We start from the raw sequence: 14635 nt of genomic DNA, 5'->3' as shown, positions 1-14635 counted from the left end.
TAACATTGAGGTCCCCGCACTCAGTCCAATGTTTGGCTGTGTGCATGAACATCTATATTGGTCAGGCTCTGGCATTTCCTTTTGAAGGGAGGAATTCTGGGTTAATATGTTTGAGGTGGGGGAACATCCCTCAACTGGAGTCCGTGCCAATCCACTGGATAAGGTATTTACAGACTCTCTCTCTCCCCTTTGTTTGGTATTTCAGCTAATGTCTCCCTGTTGGGTCCTGGAAACCTGTTGGGTACCTGGCATCTGGGACTTTCTAGTTGCTACCTCCAGTTCCCCCTCCCCCCACTGCTACACACCTACTTTCAAATTTCTGACCCTTTGTACTTCTACCCCAACTCCTTCCATATCTGAACAGCCCCCCTTTTCCCTCACTCTCCTCTTTCCCTCCAGGATCCCCTCTACTTCCCAGAGATTATTTTCTTCCCCCTTCTGAGTAGGACTGTAGCAGTCACACTTTGGTGTGATCTTCTTTCTTCTTTCTTCTTGTAAGTTGTATCTTGGATATTCCAAACTTCTTTTTGACTAATATCCACTTACCAGTGAGTACATGCCATGTGTGTTTTCTGTGACTGGTTACCTCACTCAGAATGGGGAACATTATGTTCAAAGGTTCCAGGGACTGGGGCACATACATGGATCAGAAGAAAGGTCACTTTCATTTTACCTCACCCATTGGGATCAATGTATTTAAGACAGTATAGATAATGCCATCAGGCTACTTGTTATGTCTCTCTGTCTTTGTTTCTCCCTCACCTTTTACTTTCTTTTAAACAGTGTCTGACTTATATTCTCTCTGTACATCAAGAAAACTGGACATGGAGCATTGAGGCTTTTTGTCTCTCACCTGATCACAGCAATATATGGATTATTAATCCATGCTGTCCCATCCATCTTCCCCTGAGTTCTGAGGACCTGAACTCAGGTCTTTACACTTTCACGACAAGTACTTTCCCCACTGGTGCATACACCATACACAGCACCCACAGTGGCATTTGTTTTTAAAATGTTCTAGGAGATCCTTCATGTTTTGTGAAATCTTCTCCAAGATCTTTCCAGATTTCATGGCATACACAATTTAAAAGCCCTTCATGTGTGAAAGTCTATATTGATGTTTTGTCTACATGCTTGTCTCTGTACAACATGCCTGAGCTGATGGAAAAGGGTATAAAATCCTCTTCAACTAGAGGTACAGACAGTGTGAAACATCAAGTGGCTGTTGGGAGGTATCTATGTCTCTGGAAGAGCACCTAGCGTTCTCAACCAGGAATCCATTTTCCCAGCCCCTGGGAACCCCCTTTTAAACTGTATACTAGTTGTCATGGAGAGTGTAATTGCCCTTTCTGTCAATCCCACCTGAATTTTAACAGTTTCGCAAAGATGCAAGTCACCATATCGCTGGTGACTTGATTTTACATCACTGAATATTTGGAAAATTGTAGAAATGACTATCTCTTTCATAGTTCCCTTATTTCCATTTCTCACTCTTGTATTCTTCCCTTTCATAATACACTGTTATCTCCCAATTTTTTCTTCCCTTTATGAAAAACAATTTGGTCAGATAATTTTAATTATAAAAATTGAAAAATTATACTGAGATATGTAAGAGAGAAGAATTTCTATTTGTATATTGAGATCTACAAAAACAGCTCTATGTGCCACAATTATGTTTTTGTCCAATTATAAACATAATGTCTATTAATATTAAATGAAGATTATCATAAGTAATTTAATAATCTTGCTTAACTTCTTAGTTGTGTACATCAATATACAAACACCTTAGTGTAGCTCAGTTCTGGCATTTTTCACTTGCTAATTCCATTAAGTACTCACTAGATAGCAGAAACTCTTACTAATTCATTGTTTCATATTTCATTGATCTTCTCTAGCCACTATAACTTTGGATTGGCTTTTGTAAAATTGATTTCCTTGGCCCAAAACATGAGTAATGTTCAAGATACTTTGATATCAGTAGAATGCTTAGATGCATTGAAAATTACCACTACCCCATTTCAAGTTGCTATTCAAATAGAAGTGTTAAAATATAATATTTTAAGATGGAAACATAACTTTGTTTATAAGTTTCTTAAAGTCCAACACAATTCATTAAGCTCACAGATATTTTAGGGAATATTTCAATGTGCAATATATATTCTCTTTGACAACCTGAGTTAGAATATGCCAGGATTACAATCATTCTTATTTCCATAACATCTTAGTTGGGTAATAAATAATAAGCAAAGAAATTCAGCAATTGTGTGAAGGATTGAATGCATATACACTACTCAAAACTTTTAGCAAAAATACCAACCTCTCCCATTGTAATCATTTACCACATGCCAGGTAGTACTCTAAACACCAGGGTAATGAGGAGGCCAGGGAGGGAGTATGGAGTGTCCTTTTCTATCATTTTCTACCTTATTCATTTGAAATGGGGTCTTCCCTGAATCTGGAAACAGGTTGGCTGCCAGGAAATGATCTGATATCCCACAACACTACCAATGAGCTGTGATCACGTGTCTTCACATCAGATATTTTATATGGATTCTGGAATCACAACTTAACTCCCCATGCTTTCCTGGCAGACATTCTTTCCACTGAGCCATGTCTTCAGCCTCTCCAACATACTCACAAGGCCAAAACTCAGGGGATGAAACCTACTTCCCAAACACATAGGTCACCATTCTGGTGTTCTTTTTCATTATTTTAATTCACATGATGTCTACAGAGTCTAAATTACCTTTCAGTCTAATTCATTAGACTATGTTGCACTAATTAGAATTGGACTATTAGAATATATTGGGTTAGTATACTAGAATATAAACCTGAAAACATAATGTAAGTTTTAATTGATGTTTTCCTGCTCAAGTGTGCGAATCTCAAAATGTATTATAGAAAACGGGTTCAATTACAGTTTGGGGGTTGAAATTATTGTTTTGTAAGAATCATTTAATGGTGAGGAATTAGTGTAGGAAATACAGAGACTAGGAACACTGAACCCAATTAGACACAGAAGCAAAGAAAGATGTGATAGTTGAATTGTACTGAATTCCTAGATTCTTTTATGATTGATCAGGTAAGCTGTGAATGAATTCAGAAGAGAGGAAGCTACATTTTGAATTTTGATATTAATTTCTAATAAAATGCAAGCCCCAAATAAAAATTGGCTACATTCACAGACATTTATTTAGTATGGACATTCACAAACAATCGAATAGCAAAAAGTTCATATAATTAATAGTGTATCCTATAGCCACATGGTTAGTTTTTAATGAGCTTATCAAAAACAGAGGAGGATACTGTAGCTGTCCTTGTCACCAATAAGATATAGCAAGTCCCTTCGTGTTGTAGGCACACACCACTTTACAATAGCAACTATGATCACCACTGGAGCTAGATGGCAAAACATCATCAAGTCATGTACTTACAATATCTAGTGGAAGTTATTGGGGGAATAAGAAAATATTAATATCATCTGCTTGCCCCAAACTGATAGGGAAACCCTAAGGTAACCTTCATGTTGTCTTTCCTGATTGACAGATTCTAAGATCGAACAGAGTGATTTCACCTCAAGTGAGTTCCAGCACCTCGTTCTTACTTTAGGTATTTTTATGGCCTATTTAGGGTTAAGCAATATTAATTTTTTAAAAGTGTTTACCTTCTAGCCAGTTTCACGTGTGCAAATTTTCTAAAACCCTTACCGTTTTGATAGTCCCCTTTTTCTCTGTTATGGGGCCAGGTGGCCAGGCTGTTACAGGAAAGGAAGTCTTGTAGGACACTTTCAATGAATGTGTTAGTATCTGGGATGATAGAGCCTCATTTGCCTCCACAGTTCCAGTTTCAATAAATGTAAAAGTACTGGCAACTTATCAACATAAGGCAAATTGTTCCAATGTAATGCAGAAAAATTCTCATTTGAATACAGATTTTGACTATGTTAAATGATTAAGATCTGCATCCTTAAACATCATAGCTATAATATCCAACCATATATAACAAGTGGCATATGCATATATAATTTGTATGTATGCATAATAATAAACATGCATTTTTGTGAACACATTTCATAAGACAAGTGCACATAATAAAATTTACTATGTTCTCCATGGGCAAGCTGCTCTCTAGAAATATAATTTAAGTTTTGTAAGAGGCTATTTCTACAGCCCCTCCATAAACTGAATTTCTATGAAACTGTATTTTATACCTCATTCACATTTCATCTTTTCTTTATAGCTCCCATTCTAAAATTATTTTCAGATATATTAGAAATATTTACTTATTATAGAGTAATTAATAACATTTCACATATTTTCTTTTCAAAAGTATTGATAAACTAGTCACCCAGAGAAAAGATTAAGTCTCCTCTTGCATTTCATTTAGCATCTATTTATTTCAAAACTATAGTTTGCTAATGAACTAGATTTCTCTTTTGTGCTTCTTGAGTCAGCATGAAATGTCAGGGGATACAGATACACAGGAAATGCTGTTGATTGACTGAAAAACATCCTATTATGGAACCACCATTATTAAGGTTTGCAGGTTTCTTTCCCTAATTTCAAATGTCTTTTTCATTTCAGATCACTCCAGGTAGCAGTCTCACAACATCAATCTATTGATTTTCACTGTATGGGGTGAAGAAGAAACCACCAAGTCAGGTATGACTTTCAGGCTCAAAAATTATCCACTTGAAATTAAACATATATAATGCACTACAGACTGAAACTTTTAAAATCCTCTTACAATGGAACTTGAAGCAAGTGGTTTTGGAAATTGCTAGAAGCAATCTTTTTTTCTCTCTAATGCACAATCACTGTTGTAGAAAGCAAACCATACAAGCACTTGTTAAGACTTCTACATTGTATTGTATCCCATCTAATAATTAGCCTCTCAGAATGTATTCTGCCTAAATGTCCCTAGCCACATTTCCAGAGTAATCTGATGTTCATTGTTCTTCCCTTTGATATGCACTGGTAGTCCACAGTATCTTCTTATTCTAATCAGTATTTCAATGCCTGTTGAAATGTCTGTTTAAATGAAAGTAGCAGTGATTAGTGGCACAGATGTTTCCCTGAAATTAAAAATGTATGGGTTAAAACCACAAATTAAGCCAAGTACTGTCTTTACATGCATATTCATGTTTATTTGGAGGGGGGATGGGTGGTGGCATAAACATTACTGTCAAGCGAAAATGCTACAGCCTAAAGTTGTGAAACTCTGACTGGGAAAAAAGGGGACATCTGGAAATAGGTCAGCATCAACTCAAAGAATGGTTATACAATTTTAATGTGTTGGAAAAATAAAGTATCACTTGCCTTCACTTGTGATCCTTGGAGAGACCTGGGAAAGAGAAATAAAACAATCAGAATTGTATGCCAATTGAAACACTGAAGAAAGAGTTTTAAAAGTCCATCAAGGAATCATCATTACTTATTGATATATTAATATTATGTGGTATTTATCTGCTATTGATCTAAAGTGCTATAAAGATCAGCATATAACATTTAGTTGCCAAATGCAACTATTTATAATCACTGAACATTGACATATTGAGTATATTTGCTTCTTATTTGTGTTTACACTTTAGTGTTAGCCATTCAGGTTTTAGTATTCGACAATGAGCAAAGGTTAAAGTACTTGTATCAATGAACTGATAATAATTTCCTTGTCAAGGAAGTCAATCTGCATTTGGTGATTTTTTTCTTTTAGTATCTTTTTATTTGAATTTTACAAGCAATTATAATATGAAGATGAGAATCCATGAATTAGATTGAGTCTTCTAACAACTTCCACGTGTAAGAAACTAGTACTAAGTTCTCCTGAGCCCCTAGGCCATGCTGTAATATCCTCCACTGAGGCTTTATTTTCATAGACTTAGGAGAGTGCAGTGATTGTTCTCTTTGTTATTATTCCTGATTAAGAGGTTTTCTTTGCTCTTAGTTGAGGAGGAAGTTCCTCCAGTAGGACACCAGTCCTACTCCATATGCTATATCTCTCCACGCTGATCCTGGTAGTGACTACTCTTTTGGACCATAGTAATTGAATTATGACTCCATTAGAATTGCTAAATCTTTTTAAGCAAGTTCTCAATGAGGAAAGAAATATGGAAACAAATAAACAGGTTAAATTTTCTCCATATGTATATCACTATTTTCATCTTTATGGGAAAACTACATCCCCTTCCTTTCCATTAACTAGACAACTTACTTGTGGCATGGGTAGATCAGAGTTTTTCCTCTAGACCTTTACTATCTTTGTTCAATTGGTTAATTAACTTTGTGAGATAAATTAGATAGATGGATGATAGATAGATAGATATACCTAAGAACAAGGATTAAAGAAAAGAAAGATACTCAAAAAGGTTGCACCTAAAAGCATGAATGAGGAATTATAAAACATAATTTCATCCTTCTTCATTTTAGTAAAACCAAAGATCAATTTAATGCCATGTTTACTAACTCCCTGACCACATGATTCTTTTTATGATCTAAGGAAATCACAAACTTAGAGACAGACTTAAAGCAAAGTTCTTTCCACTTTTCCTGACCATGGATAATCAATGCATTAAAATTTTCCTTGATACAAGTTATACTTTAGTAGGTTGAGAATCTATCTTTTCTAAAGGACTTCACTTTCTAATGATTTGGCTACATAAAATATTACAAGCTCCAACTTTATCATTACTGTGGTCACACAAAGCAAATGGCTCCAAATATTACCTATATTCTGCAATTTTATAGATTCTTCATGAGAAGTAGCCAAAAGTAATAGTGGCTTCCTTGTTACTTTTTTGCAAAATATGTTAAGTTCAAAAATACATCAGATATATTTAAAACTATCAGTATCTTAACAAGCCATGGTAAAGCATTTCCACCAGAGCCCCTAGTGTTTATAGAGTGGAGTTTAAAGTTGGTTTTATTTCTTCGGATTTCCAAGATGTCATTATACCGTATGAAAGAACTGTATCAGTATAGCTAACCTGCATGAAATTGTACACATTGAACTTGAACATTAATTCTACAATGAACAATCATCCTTGGGTTTGCTCTGCATGCCTTTTAAATGAACTCTTAGGAAAAAAAATACAAGGAACCATCATGATCTCTAAATTTTAAAAGACAGGAGTAGACACTAATACAGTAGTGGCATTCCCAAGAGCATACACCAACAGAACAGGGTGAGATACAGTACTTGACTGTGTGGACTTCTACAAAGAGTGAGTTAAGAGTTTGGAACAGTGCTTATGACTTACTTTCTCTTTTCTGAGTATCAGTTTTTTCACAGCTTCGCAGGAGTTATATCAGCAGTGCTGAAAATTTGCTCTCTCCCAGCCAGCAGCAACAGCATCATGAACTGTTGGAAACACAAAATCTTAGATCTTTTCCAGGCACAGAGAACCCAAGTATCTGATGATGGGTGTTAGCAATGCACATTTCATAAGAACTTCACGTGATTCTACTTGCTGATTTTCAAAAACTTCTTATTATGGAGACATTCCCTGGGCATAGGTTTCTATCCAAATGGTTCAGTAGCATATGGTGAAACCTGGGTTTGGACTCGAAAACTTGAAGATAAAAAATAAGCTATCAAAATTATTTGGTGGAGACTAACTCATCCTACCCAGCACCCATCAGTTTCTAATAGCCCTATGCATGTCCATACACCAGCAACACTAAGTAAACTTGGTGACTTTCAAAGATAAATCTGTGAAGCTAGGAGAGAATGTGGTAGCAAGAGGTATGGAAAGGACAGAGAAAAAGGGGTGTGGATGGATTTGATGAAAAAATAGTGTATATCTTAGGGTTTCCATTGTTATTAAGAGACACCATGGCCAGAAAACTCTTATAATGGCAAACATTTAATTGGGGCTGGATTAGAGCTTTAGTTCATTATCATCACTCTAAGTATTTGTTCAGTTCTGTGGAGAAAAGCACTGGCAGGAAACATTATAACTAAATTTTGCTGATCATTTACCATATGAAAAGCACTCACGTGTCTATTAGTTATTGTATTTGATCAGATAGCAGTGTCCAAAGGACTTTTTATTATCTCAACCTTACTAAATGGGAACAGTTAGCCAAGAGAGACTATATACTAGTCTAAAATATTTACCAGGAAATCACAGGTCTAGGATTTGACTTGGAGGATTTGTTGGCACATTTCTTTCAATTGTGCATTAAAGCCAGATCTCGTATATTCTTGGTTAGAATGTCCATAGCTGCTCTATGGGAAAAATGATGTAACTCCTTTCTGTTTCCTTTCTGGAGTTCTTCTCTCTTGGTTATTTTAGGGGAAAAATGCATGTTTATCCTGACAATACACAAGGACAGTAAGATGAAACTCTAAAATGAGTATATGTTCTTGACTCTTTTCAATGTGTTTATAATACCATTATATATATTTGTTTAATGATGATAGACTGATAATTACTAATTTGTGTTTATGTTTATCTGTGTATACTTGGGCTTCTCACTCCATAAATATAGTTTCAGAGTGTCCTATTTGGGTGGAGTTAAACAAAGACTTAATAAAATCTGAATCTTCACTTTATTATGTAAATAAAGTAATGTATTAATTAGATAAATGCAGTTACAAGTGAAAGTAAAAGTATGTAATGCAAACCTTTGAGCTGTAATATGATGAATTATGGGAAATTGTAATTATACACCACAGCCTCTAAGTCTTCAGCATTTGGAAAGAAGGTCAGTGATTTCTATGTTTTGATAATACAATGAATTTTTTATTATGTTCTATAAAGGATGTGATGGCTGAGTGTTTATATCAGGGAGATGCAGGATGGAAAGAATTCTTGAGCCTGAAAATGTTCTCATCATAGTAGTATCTCTGTTCCAGAATACTTAAACTTACAAGTCAATTATAAGTCACGTCGATCTTTCCAAGTAACAGAACGGATACATTCCCCTTACCCACTCCATATTATAGCGTATTTCTTATAAGCATATCAGCTACATGGCCTAGTATCTTATATAGCTCAGGAGTTTTAGAACTGATTGGACAGGTTATGAGAGTAGCTGCTAGATTATACGAATGCGAAGAGATAAGTTTACAAAATTGAACAGGCAGAAGCTGTGAGATCAGCACATACATGTCTTTGTCACAGATATTCTGTGTAAGGGATAACACTGTATGTATATAAGTAAAAGAAAACAGAACAGAAATAAGAAAGGAAGATTGGCTCTGAAAAATAAACAACAGAAAACATTCAGGTATTTCAATCTTCTCGAGAAAACTGCATAAAACCAGACCAAGCTTTAAGACTCAGGGATCAATGGAGTATTCCCCCCCTCCCCTATCCATATACAGCCATTGCCTGAATAAAGTTCTGCATTCTCTTCTAGGTCAGGCCTGTCCATTTCCTCCTAAGCAGATGTCTCCGCAGTTTCTTTGCCCTGTTTACCCCCAGTGCCTTCACCACATTCCAAAGATTCCGCCATCTCCATGTCAGAAAGTTGTCAGTTGCCTGCTGGATGCTAGATTTTCTGCTTCTTATTTTCCCTAAAGTCTGTTTTCACCCTGTAGCCAATGTGATTAAACCTCCGATGAGTTCTCATCACTTCTAAGGAAATTAGTAACACCATTAACATGACCTAGGTGGTTCTTCATGCTGTTATCTGTGCTTGTTTCTACAGCACCATCTGAGCCTCCTCTCGCTTATGGTTTCTTTACAACCCTACACTGTCTGTATTCATCTTCTCTGATGACATGTCTACCTCTGCCCACATATGTTCTGTCTCAAACTCATTCTCCATTGTATTTTTGACTTTCATACTTGCACATCGCGGTTACAACTACAATCATAATTAATGCATACAATATATGTATAAAATTTATTATAATATAATGTAAAATAAATTATAACACAATTATAATACAATTTATTATAATTAGTCTAATGGCACAAAGAACATATATGATTAGATTAAAAACACATCCACCAAATACAAATAGCATGTTTTTAATATAGCCATACAAATAAAAAAAGAACAAAACCCAAAGCAAATAAGCAAAAAACAATTAAAACTCTTAAAAAATATATACCATGTTCATTTTAATCTAGAAGGCTAATATTATCAAAGTAGATTTAAAAAAAGGATATTAGCAAGAATAACAAGGCTTGTAATTTTATAATTAATAATGGGATCAACTTATTAAAATATGTGTAATAAACATACACTTTTATGCTTCAAGTAATATCATAATTGTTTACTGTAAAAATGACCCAATGCTACTAGAATTCAAACATGCTTTAGGAAGATGATAGCAGTCAGTTGGATGCTGAATTTCAAACTTTGACATTTAATATGTAGATCTATTTCACAGAAGTGATGCTAGACTTGTTTGTTAAAAGCGAAGTATTTAGTTTGATTATTAAATATAAATTAGGACCAACAGTGCAAGGATGAGAACCTCAGTTTGGATCCATAGAATCCATATAAAAGCCACAGATGCTGCCACACAGCCATACATAACACCATCCAAGGGTGGGGATAGGAGGACAGAGGAAAAAAGATCCCTGAAGACATATCAGCTTGGCAGAACAAACAAGTAGTGGCTAGAATCAAAGAAAGTCATCTAACTCTGGCACACATGCATGCATCCACATTAATAAGGACACATACAATTATTATCATGTATTACATGCACACAACTAAAAATAAAGAAAAATGATGAGGAAATAATCTGCATCCTTAAATATGAGTTAGTATTAAAATCTCTATCAGCCCCCAAATCATCTGTAGCTTCACTATTATTCGCCCCCCTGCAAGAAAAAAGTCTCATTATTATTTTTTAATTGAAGAGTTTATAATAAAGTTCACATGATAATAGGAGCACCTGGCATAGTTAAATCAATGCTTGAAAGGGATGATAGCATAGAAGAATCACAATAACCAAGGCCACATCTTGGAACAAGCACTGTGGTGGTTGCATCAAAATTAATGATGGAAACTAGAATCAGAAGAGGTAAGCAGAAAGTAGTATGGACACTTCCAAACAATTGATTTCTGAACAGAAAAATTTAGTGAATGACAGATAGTGGGTTTTTGGCATACCGTTTGGGATAATTGGGTATTTGTATAAAAAATGTGAACTTGCATCCACATTTATCTCTGCATATAAAAAACTAAAATGTACTATGCATCTAAATTGAAAATGTAAAACTATAGATCTTTTGAAAGTAAACATGGAAAATATCTCTGTCCTTTTGTGTTAAGGAAAAATATTTTAGACAAGGCAATGGTAGTCAATTGTGTAAAAGAAAATATTGATAAATTGGAATTTACATAGACCTTCCCCCATTACCCCCTCTGTTTCTATCAGGGAAGGGGAACTGCAAGGAGGGTCACCTTACTCTTGGTCATCTATTCCCAGCTTAACTAGGCACATTTTCTCCCACGGAGTCCCAACCAGGTAGTCCAGATAGGTAAAAGGGAATCCAATGTCAGGGAACACAGAGACAGCTCCTGCACCACTTTTTAAGAGAACCTACTTAAAGACCAAGCTGCACATTTGCTCCAGTTCCTGATTACCCCCTGGTTAGTAACACAGGCTCTGTGAGCCCGCATGGTACTAAATTAGTTGACTCTGTGGTCTTCTTGTGATGTCTTGATCCCTCTGACTTGCTCACTTCTATCCCCTAATCTTCCAGAAGACTTCTCAGTCTCATCCAGATGTTTGGCTGTTGGTCTTTGGATCTGTCTTCTTCTGCTACAGGATGAAGTCTCTCAGGAGACAGCTATGCTAGGTTCCTGTCTTCAAACTTAACAGAGTATGTATGGTCTAATGTAAAGTGAATTATGTGTGTGTGTGTGTGTGTGTGTCACAGAGAGAGAGAGAGACAGAGAGAGAGAGAGAGACAGAGAGAGAGAGAGAAAATCCACCAATGATAACTGGTCTAACTTGAGATCCATTACATGGGAGAGAGCCAATCCCTGACACCATATTATATAATATATCTGATGTAATATTTAGAAATAGATTAAGATGAAGAATTAAGCATACATTGAGTAAAAAGGGAGGAAAGGCAGAGAGCAAAGAAGAAGTAGAAGAAAAAGGAGGAGGCGAAAGAAAGAAAAGTGGGGGGAAGAGGATGGAAGATGAGAGGGTAGGAGGGACTGGAGGCCATTAAAAATAATTCACATCAGCCTACAAAAGCATATGTGTCAGATTCGTGTCTCAGGTCAATGCTGTCTAACTTTCAAGCCACTTTATAGATTCTCAAACCTAGTGGTAAGGTGCATGTAGGCTAGATGTTCATTAACGCTGCTCTTGCTGTGGCAGTTATTAGTGGAAGCAAACAGATGGTCTCTTCATTTGGTTGGAACATGCTTGCTTCTCTGAGATTACAGCTGCATGTCTCTGCTTGAAGTTATAACACAAATTCCCAGACCATCCCAAGAACCACAGATTCAAAGAAATACCAATGGCATTTCATTGCCTTGCTTAAGGACAGTGACTTAATGAGGCCACAGTGCTACAGCTGGGTGCTGTGCTCCATGCTGGTTCAAGTTGCCCTACTCTAATGCTAATTATATTGTTTCTCAGATGAATGTTAAAGAGGAGACAGTAGCAAGCAAGAAGCCTAAGCTTAAATTAATTTGGCAGGGGAGAGGTTAAATTTTAAAATTAAACAGGCCCTCTGCAAACATAAAACACAGTCACATCTACTCAATGTTGTATGGAAACCTTTGAAGATACTCAAAATTCTGACAATCTGAAATCTCAGTCATTCATTTTGTGAGGAATGTATGAAAATCTACATTTGATGTGCCGGTTTCATTTTTCAAAACTGTGGAACAAAACCCTTCTTTGAATGATGGATAATAGAACTAATGAAAACTTTAATAATAGACCCATCATTTACCCTTGTAAGCTGGATGGGTCTGGAGGGAGGGGACTTGTATAGATTTTATAAAGAGTGAGCAGTAGGTGCTTCAATCCTGTTATAATGCTTGCGAAGATACGGCACAGAAGAAAAGGCTATGAAACCAGGCCTCAAAAAAAAAAAAAATTCTGATTTAGCCACATTTACCTAATGTGACAACAATGTCTTCTGTAGTCCATGTGACTCCATCAGCTACTTAGAAAAACATTTTCTGTTGCCAAGCAGCAAGCAGAATATTACTAATACCGTATGATGAGGCTTACCCTGACTTGTTTTTCAAAGAACACACAGGGAAAATCAATGGAACCATGATATTAAAACATATGTTATGGCCTCAGAGACATGAAATTCAGATCTTAACTTCTCAAAGATGGATTTCATACATGTCTTTTGATTCTTATCTTTGACAAAATTTAAATGAATATTCACAGAACAGCAATCATATGACAACAGTTATAGCTAAACATACTTAAGCAAACATAAATTTCCTTGAGCATCACATGACATTGTGTGTCCTACATTTTAAACTCAGCAGAACACTCTTATAGGTATCCCAATTTTTGGAGAATAGTGAAGTAAATATGACTTGGAGCAGTGAGAGTAGCCAAGGATCAGGTAGTGGGTGGGGTGGGGGGAGAGAGGTTTCACTGAGTTATAATAATCCAACTGGTCCCCATTTGACAAAATTCCCTCAGTCACTTAGTAAATAACAGAGGCTGAATCTATTTGATGATCAACTCAACACATTCTCATTTTTGAAAGATAGCTTTCTACATTAAAATTGAACAAAACTTTGGTACAACAAGAAATATCCATTAGTAAAAATATTTTGATAAGCCCGGTTATTGATTATATATAGATATTTTATTAATATGCAAATATAAAATGAAAATGTAAAAACAAATATGTATTTACTTATGCAATGCTATGATCTACTGAAGAATTTCCCACTGATTATATCCTTTTAGTTCTCTTTTGTAAAGATAAGTACATGTTGAATTTTCAAGACATACATACAATTAGAATAACTCAAATGATATGAAAATAAGTGATACTTTATTGTAATTTATATGCAAAACTTTATATATTAAAGACAAATAATTTTAAAGTCTCTGAATCAGGTTCATCTGAGAACAGAGTTCCTTTTAAATCTTATACTGGTCACTGGTTAAGAGAAGTCATAAGAACAGAATACTAAGGGCTGAGGTCAAGAACATTGCTGCAAGATGTCTATGAAAGTTGCTCTCTCGCTGTTGAGTCATGCTAAGCAAATGTTTTAGCTTTCCATTACTGGACATTAGAACGCAAATAGCATTTATGTGTGGACTGTGTTTAGTGATTAAAGGGTGCCACCAGTACAGATGAATCAGCCCAGGTACTGGTAATTAACACTATTCTCAATTCACTGACTGTGCTTGCTACTTCTTCTAAGCCACTAGAATAGAGAAAGTGTGAGAAAATCTCATGATGGAAGATGTCCTAACAAAGCATCCTCTTTCATGTCTCCTAATTGCTTTAGGAATGCTAGGCAATCGTCTATTGAACCAAGAAGGGCTCAGTGTAAAAGACGAGCATACAGCTAGGCTCCTTCTGTCTACAGTAGAAACAGGAGTGAGAAATAGGGAACAAAAAATGCTAGACTTAAGAGATAACAAATTCAAAGTTAGTCTATACATTTATAAAAGATGACAGGACATTCCATCAAAAGATAATAGAACATTGCACCCA

The 14635-nt window shown here is 35.7% G+C and overlaps 1 long non-coding RNA gene across 1 annotated transcript in view; it reads left to right on the top strand.

Moving 5' to 3' along the window:
- Positions 1 to 14635, top strand: part of LOC147002936 (uncharacterized) — an 802987-nt gene that overhangs the window by 373116 nt on the left and 415236 nt on the right. Inside the window, exon 2 of the long non-coding RNA XR_015048093.1 lies at positions 4584 to 4661. This is a non-coding gene — a long non-coding RNA (uncharacterized LOC147002936). The remainder of the gene's footprint in view (positions 1 to 4583; positions 4662 to 14635) is intronic.

This window comes from Mus caroli, unplaced genomic scaffold (genome assembly GCF_978045245.1).
Source record: "Mus caroli unplaced genomic scaffold, Mus_caroli_1 scaffold_8, whole genome shotgun sequence".
NCBI classification, from domain to species: domain Eukaryota; kingdom Metazoa; phylum Chordata; class Mammalia; order Rodentia; family Muridae; genus Mus; species Mus caroli.
This window is presented reverse-complemented; position numbering and strand designations above follow the sequence as displayed.